The sequence below is a fragment of the Seriola aureovittata genome, chromosome 3 (assembly GCF_021018895.1).
Source record: "Seriola aureovittata isolate HTS-2021-v1 ecotype China chromosome 3, ASM2101889v1, whole genome shotgun sequence".
NCBI lineage: Eukaryota > Metazoa > Chordata > Actinopteri > Carangiformes > Carangidae > Seriola > Seriola aureovittata.
Genome location: NC_079366.1, coordinates 27,692,425 through 27,700,069, shown reverse-complemented (window position 1 = coordinate 27,700,069; position 7,645 = coordinate 27,692,425).

Below are 7,645 nucleotides of genomic sequence, written 5' to 3'. Positions count from 1 at the left end.
TCCACCCGATGGCTGAGAGACCTATCGATGTCACTATTGAATTATCGATCGCTTCCTCCAAACAAATGGCCTAAATATTATAGATGACATTCAGCACAATAGGCTGAGCTACAGCACAGACGTCTGCAAAGCCGTTAGAGGCCATGGCGAAAATATATTTAAAATTTTTTTTTTAAAAAAGGATAAAATTGATCTGCGGAGCTGTAATGAGGCGGGTAAACGGCTGTATCCCACCCTGAGGCACAGAGGGGTCAGAGGTGACGTACAGGAACCACGGGACCGGCAGAAAATCACAGATGTTGTTTCGGGGGAAAGACTTGATTGATTTTTGAACGGTGGTAAATACTTATCTACATCTTATTTTTTGCTTTTTACTCTTCGTTTAGCAAAAATGTAATGGTGCTTCATTTATATGGTTATATTCTATAATTACATGAAAGGTTTTCTCTTACACGTTACCAAAATATTTGACCTTACTCGTGCTGATTTTTTCATATTTCACCATCTGCCGAGAAATTCAAAGCTTTAGCTTCGTTAATGGTTGAAGACCAGTGACATTTTTAGTGTCAGGTGCCACGAAGAAATCAAATCCAACCCGCTGACGTGCACCGTAAATCTCAGTGTAGAGGCCGTGAGGGCTGCGGTCCAAATGAATGCAATAATTGAAAGAATAAAGGGAGCACCATTACTTACAAATGAATTAGACAGCGAGAATAAGATACTACTGTGGGTTACCCATTTGGAATAAATGTCATATCTCTTCCTCTCTGCGGAACCTCTCCTGTCACCCTCCGCTCAAACCGAAGAGAGTCATCAAATTAAACTAAAAAGTACCTGCGCTCTGTTCCGCTGCCCTCAGACATTTTATTAAGCCATCTCATTTGTCTGTGCCATTGCCAACGCTGGCTCTAACTGCTGTAAGGGGGGAAACTTATGGACGTAACACAACGGTTAACTGGGGAAAGGTTGACTATTAAAATGAATTGCAGCTTCTGCCAAAGGAACAAGAGTTATATCACATCTTAAGGCAAAGGTAAAGGTCATGTATTGATGTTGGTGAAAGGTGAAGTTTCACAGTTTGTACAGCAGGTCCTCTTACACAGCAGGAGTTTTAACCTTTCATTGCTTAAATTCTACAATTGGTTATAGAACATTTAATAATAATTCCAGTTTATGGCAGAATAATGATCAGGGAGTGATCACAGCCTTCTGCAATGGAAACTGACAAGCATGTACACAAACAAAACACTAAGCAGGAGAGAGGCAGACAGTCTGAGAAAGGCTGGTCTGACCAGTAATCGTAGGTGTGTACCTGGAATAGACGTCACGCAGCAGGGACAATAGTAAAAAGCAACAAATGGATATAAATACAAGGAACTACGTCAGATTCAGTATCCATCGAAAGCTGAAAAGACAAAACAAGAAAGTCGCATCTACACATCTACAAACTGAAAAACATAATCAACTGAGAAACTGAAACTCCGTCAAGAGAATATTCATGGTAAGAAAAGACGTGACGGCGCTGGAATCACTGGTAAACAGCAACAAACACCACACCACTGGCCACTGAGCCGGCAGACGAAGGTAAAATATAGAAAGAAGGAAAACTAAAATATTATGTGTCACAATAGGAAGCAGAAATTTGAAAATCAAAGTTGCATGAAAATCAGTTTTTAAAAATACGGTATGCAGCACTTCTTCGATTACACAAGCGCATAATAAGAAGCATATCTGTATCATCTCCCCTTATCTACAGCTTCATCTTCTTCTCTCAATCATCGCAAACATTTTCATAAATATGTTCTTTGTAATTAGACCTTGTTTACTGTAAATTGTGATCAACAATCTAGAGTCTTCCTGCAGCAGGAAATAAAAACTTCTAGACACATGGAGACCGAACGTCGAGGTAAAAATCTGTTTAACCAAATATTCCTTTGAAAGAAGACACACACACACACCCACACACACACACACGCACAAATACATACATTTCTGTTGCTCAGTTTTGCTCCACTGTTCTCAGCTTGGCATGAACAGGGAGTGTTGGTGCCTGGTTCTGATGACTGCTGTCACTAGCAATCACTTGTAACACACACACACACAAACACACACACACACACACACACACACACACACACACATACACTATCTCTCGTTCTCTCTACAGCAAATGTATATACAGTACTTACACACCAAAACACACATCCCCATGCATGAGTGCACATACTGACAAACATGAATGCCCATATTCTCTCACACAAAGTAAATGTAAAAGCATGGAGGGGGAAAGAAAGTGTGAGTCACACACACATACTGCCACACACACACAAACAAACACACACACACACACACACACAGCATCAGTGGGATTTCCTCGTGGGTGCCTAGTCCCTGTGTGTCACACGGCTCTGTCAACATGTGGCAGAAAACATTTCAAAGGGAGGAGACGCAGAGGAGGGAGAGGGGGAGAGGAATATCTGCGATATTGTTTGAGTTTAATCGTGGTGAGATTGAAAACAACAGTGATAAAAGAAGCAGAAGATAACTGGACTGGTGGGAGAAAGGAGACGGAGAAATGAGGCTTACAAAAGAATACTTAAAAATAATATCAAATAAAATTTTACAAGTAGTGGATACAAAACGAAAAGAGTGACTTAATATATAAAGGGACAGAGGAAGATTTAAAGATGATAAGAAGAAATGACGGGTCCTTGTATGAAGCCTTTCCACCAGTTTGACAGGTAGGTACGGTGACATTAGCATAGCGATTAACAGTCACATTAGCATAATGATTAATACCGGCATTAGCATAAGCGCTGTGGCTGGAAGAGCATGGGAGAGAGCCAGAGAAGCACACGTCAAGACGGTGAGAGGCAGAGGGAGAATAAAAAGAAACGATGTGCAGAAGAAGCTGGAGAGGATGGAAACAGTAATTATGTAGAGGAAACAAAGGGATGAAGACAGAATATGTCTTTTTCCATCCCGGCTGTTGGCAGCTACAGCACCATCCACTGCAACATGTCTTCATAAATAAGTTTACTGCTCGCCCATGCTGCACGTCCAGTTATGAGACAGGAGTGTCCCACAGAGGGAGAGTAGCTGTCAGCTCTATTCCCACTGGCAACACAACCGCAACCCGTCTCCTTTTCTATAGGTAGACACATTGACCGCTGCACTGCACACACACACACACACACACACACACACACACACACACACACACACACACACACACACACACACACACACACACACACACACACACACACACACACACACACACACACACACACACACACACACACACACACACACACACACACTGCAGACACACTGAGAAGGCTCATGTATAGCCGGAAACCCACAGCCAGTCAGTCTGAAACCTGTGCACAGAAGCTAGTCCATTACAACTGTGCATGATTTTTTTTTTTTGACATGGGCGAGAGTTCAGCAGGAAATCTGTTTTGCACAAGGCCCAATAAGACTCCAACAGTACGGAGGATGACAGTAAACATGTCATCTCCTCTGACTAATGAAGTCTTTGCTTAGGTTAATCAATAGCAAATGTGCCATTTAGTTGTTGGCAACAATTGTACTTCCCCCCCTGGAAATCCAGACGGTGTCATTTTAATGGCTGGAGTGCGGCAGTGAACGGCATCATTCCTCAAAGTTTCAGTAGAATACAAACACACTAATGTTGCACTAACCTAACTCCAGCCAATAAATAGCCCTGGCTTCAGGTCAGGTGTAATTGAAAATGCCAGAGAAGAGCGATGATACACATCTTTCAGGATGTCAGATCAGTGGATGGGGTTTGGATGGCCTCAGTCTGATCCACTGTCCATTGTCCGGAGTTCACAGCCGAGGATATGGAGGGAGCCGTACAGTTACAAGTAGAGAATACACCATTCACATTCTTCTGTATGGAGTCATATCGCTGTTTATGAGCAATGGAGAGGGCAGTGCTTTTTAATGCCCCCCGCTCTACAGCAATACCCGCCATCATGACGTGGAGGAGGTATCACATATAAAGTTGGGAGTTATGGTTCTCCCAATGTAAACACAAACATCTCTGTGGGGAAAAAGTCAGATCTTCCAGAATTAAACAAAACCAACAAAGAAAAGCAAAGCAGACGGAGGCTGCACAGATTTATGCCAAGAGCCGCAGCAAAGCACATGTCATGCTATATGTTGCCCTGCCACAGCTAGACTGGTCTTGTCCAGTCAAGTCTATTCATATAGGCAACAATCACAGTTTCAAAGGGCTTTTGCAGGTTTGTGTCAAACAAGAAAACATAATGCCAACGCTTCAAAAAGAATATGGAAGAAAGCATCTATTTTTTTATTATTTACCCAGAAAAAAAACACAGTAGATGTGTTGTAGGTAAATGACAGAAACAAAAGTATGGCCAATCAGGCTGCTGCTCTTTCAGATTGTGCTGTGATGGCATTTGCCCACATAGTCCTGACAATAAATTAGTCACATCCCTCCCTGGTGGACCGACTACAATTTGCATATCATGCACAGATGATGCAGTCAACCTGGCACTGCACTTCCCCCTCCAACATCTGGAGTCCAAATATATCTGTGCAAGAATTCTGCTCATCAATTTCAGTCCTGATTTCAATATCATCAACCCTCTCAAGCTGTTCAGGAAACTCCAGGATGTGAACATTAACATCCCACTGTGCCTCTGGATCCTGGATTTCTTTTTAAAAGACAGGATGGAAGTTGTCAGACTCGACACCAGATCTACATCAACCTCCATTAGGAGTCTGAGGTATGCGGACGACACCATAATCACAGGACTGATCGCTAATCAATAAATAAATGCGCCTACAGACTGGGGGTCGAGAGGTCAGTCAACTGGTGCAACTTCAGAATAAAAGCACCTATCCTAATAAACAATCAACCAATTACAATAACCGGCTCCTTCAAGCTCCTTGGTACATGTCAGCAATTGCCTGAAATGGGAGCACGACACCAACTGTTTAATACAAACAGCCCAACAGACACTTTACTATCTGAAACTCTAAAAACACAGAGTCAGGCAGAGTCTACAGGTCCGGTGTTACACAGCCAAAATCCAGAGCTTTCACTTTCGCTTTACTGTCTGGTACGAAAACACATTTAAGAATACAATAAAAGAAAACTGACAATATTATCACCACTGCATGAAAGATTACTGGCTGCAGACTCCCCACACTGAAGCTCCATATACACACTCACTATGCACCATCTTACTTAAGATAACGGATGACCCTCTCCAAACAAGCTCACCACCTTTTTTTCAGTATCTCAGAACGCCTGATTCGGCGCCTCTACCCAAAGCCAAAAGTCTACTAATCATATGATATGTGATTTTTTTAGGATATGTGATGTCCTTATGTTGTGTATTGTGGTAACCATTATCATGGCTCTGTTTCCAAACCTACACATGCTATGCACAACACGCACAAAAAGTATCTTTAGACATTATTAAAGGTATCACCTGCAGTCACTGGCAGGAAATTCATTTAGCAATTAAAAATTGATTTTGTTGAGCGGACATCTCGCACTAGGTAGACCAGTTTAGCTGCATCAATCCAATCATCATCCAATCACATCCCAGAAAGGTTATTTCACAGCCATCCTCTTGTGTTCAGTGATTATTACATTCATCTTGCATGAAATGTAGCTGAATCTCATTTTCTTTCACGAACGGCGGTGGAGTGGAAAAGCCAACATGATACGATACCCATTACCAGACCTGATATATATGATCACTCCTCCACACGGACGCCCTTTTAATTAAAACGCAGTTATCATTATGTAATGTATGCATACGCTACACTTGAAACCAATATAAAATTAGTGGGAAAATCTTGTCCTAACAGCCCATTACACGCATCTGAGGTCGTTAAACTGCTGCTAATCGCCAAACCAATCAGCAACCGGACATGGCGTCACATGACCAGGGAGCTTAACGAGGGGATGCTCATTGGAGGGATCTCCAGGATGAGCAGATGGATACAGGATCGACCGGTCAAACAGATTTGAGCAACAATGAGCAAAAACATCAAACGTGTCTCTTGTGCTATTCTTCAGGAACCAGATTAGATTTGAAAGTTGTGTGTGTGTGTGTGTGTGTGTGTGTGTGTGTGTGTGTGTGGGTGTCTGTGAATGTGAGTTTGTGTGATAGTGTGTGTGTGTGTGCAATAATGCCAGTGGCACAGAGGGCCACATGTGTTGGTCCAGGGGAGATTGAAAGTGAATTGGAAGCTATTAATCTGACCTTCCCTTGCCGTCAGATTTGGTTGGGAGCAAAATATATATTCACTCCACATGCTCTGCTCCTCTTTGCACAGCCTGCTCCTCTCTCTCTCTCTCTCTCTCTGTCTCTCTCTCTTTATCACACCACACATCTCCCTCCTGTCTGTCCTTCTCTCCAATCCACAGGTACAAGTTTAGATGTTGAGAGCAGCATTTTACCTCTCAGGCTTTGAAATGATCTCCATTAATCCCCCTCCCCTCCCCATGCCGTTCTTATTATCCCTTCTCTATGCCAACGAACTCGGCTGTGTCTCTGCCTGAGATGCTGGTTAACGTGATGTGTTCACAGCTCTACCCTCACTTTCAGCCCAGCATCAGTGGCATCACACAGATGTGGATAGAATGACAGTACACCCTGTTGGAAAACAGCTTTGTTGTACAAAAGTAGGGAAGAGGAACCGCGCACCGTGACGTGTTTGCCTTGACGTTTTATTTCTTATGCGACTTTGCAGCCCATTCACCATGGGAAAACAATTTAGCAAAAAAACAAATAGCAATTTCACAGGAACGGTGAGACTACTGGCAGCAACCTCAGTTTGAAAGTGTAATACAGTGTGGAAGAGGAAACTCAGAAGGAAAACTCAGTTCCGGCGAATGCATTTCTCTTAACCGCCTTTGTCGTGGTTCTTCAATTCAGTGAATTTGTTGTTTACAAGTGCTCTCCAACCACCATTTTCCCCAATGATACAGCAGGAATGAATGCCTTTGGGTAAGATTCAATAAGATAACATTTTGGTTGTAACAAAGTGGATATATACAAAAAGCCAAGTGCTGTAAATTGTGCCTGGAGGAAACAATCTGGGCATTTCTTTTTTCTCTTCAATTTATGCCACTTTTCCTCAGCAGCAAAAAGGTTTTTAATATAAACAAAAGGTTTTTAAAGCGCCATCAGACACAATTTTTTGGATGTGGATATTGGATCAAATGACTTAATGTAGAGTGAGATTGGTGGTATAGTGCTGCATATCACACTGAGAATCAACACCAAAGTCAGCAACGCCATGGCTTTGCTTCATTCGCTTCGTTAACATTTTTGATTTCCCAAGGCTCTTTCGCTCTGAGTCACTTTCAGTATTTCAGTCCATAAGATATAAATGTGTGTTACTTCACTGAATGGCAGAGAGGTAGAATGGTTGGAGAAGAAAACTAAATATCGAAAAAGTCAAGAAATCAGGGCCAAAAGGTAAAAAGGTAAAAAGACAAATACAGGACGTTTAACATGAGGCCAGCAGTACAACTCCAGCACAGAGCTTCTGTGGCAGAAACACAGATCCTGGCTGAGTGAGAGCTCACTTCTCATTAAATTAAAAGCTAATAGGTTTTCAACATTAA